Below are 1,146 nucleotides of genomic sequence, written 5' to 3'. Positions count from 1 at the left end.
AACTATCTGTATATCCATTTCAATTATCTACCTGTTACAAGTACCTATCTATCCATTACAAGTAACTATCTGTATATCCATTTCAATTATCTACCTGTTACAAGTACCTATCAATCCATTACAAGTGTCTATCTATCCATTACAAGTAACTATCCATCCATTGCAAGTATCTGTACATCCATTACAAGTATCTGTATATCCATTACAAGTATCTGTATATCCATTACAAGTAACTATCAGTACGATACAACTATCTGTATATCCATTTCAATTATTTACCTGTTACAAGTACCTATCTATCCATTACAAGTGTCTATCTATCTGTTACAAGTATCTGTATATTCATTACAAGTGTCTATCTATCCATTACAAGTACCTATCCATCCATTTAAAGCATCTATCTATCTGTTGCAAGTACCTATCTATCCATTACAAGTACCTATCTATCCATTACAAGTATCTGTACATCCATTACAAGTATCTGTATATCCATTACAAGTAACTATCAGTACGATACAACTATCTGTATATCCATTTCAATTATCTACCTGTTACAAGTACCTATCTATCCATTACAAGTGTCTATCTATCTGTTACAAGTACCTATGAATCCATTACAAGTGTCTATCTATCTGTTACAAGTACCTATCCACCCATTAAAAGCATCTATCTCTCTGTTGGAAGTACCTATCCATCCATTAAAAGCATCTATCTGTTGGAAGTACCTATCTATCTGTTACAAGTACCTATCCACCCATTACAAGTGTCTTTCTATCTGTTACAAGTACCTATCTATCCATTACAAGTATCTATCTACCTGTTACACGTACCTATGAATCCATTACAAGTGTCTATCTACCTGTTACAAGTACCTATGAATCCATTACAAGTGTCTATCTACCTGTTACAAGTACCTATCTATCCATTACAAGTGTCTATCTACCTGTTACAAGTACCTATCTATCCATTACAAGTGTCTATCTATCTGTTACAAGTACCTATCTATCCATTACAAGTGTCTATCTATCTGTTACAAGTACCTATCTATCCATTACAAGTGTCTATCTATCTGTTACAAGTACCTATCTATCCATTACAAGTGTCTATCTATCTGTTACAAGTACCTATCTATCCATTACAAGTGTC

Source organism: Limulus polyphemus, unplaced genomic scaffold (assembly GCF_000517525.1).
Source record: "Limulus polyphemus unplaced genomic scaffold, Limulus_polyphemus-2.1.2 Scaffold3428, whole genome shotgun sequence".
NCBI classification, from domain to species: Eukaryota; Metazoa; Arthropoda; class Merostomata; order Xiphosura; family Limulidae; genus Limulus; species Limulus polyphemus.
This window is presented reverse-complemented; position numbering follows the sequence as displayed.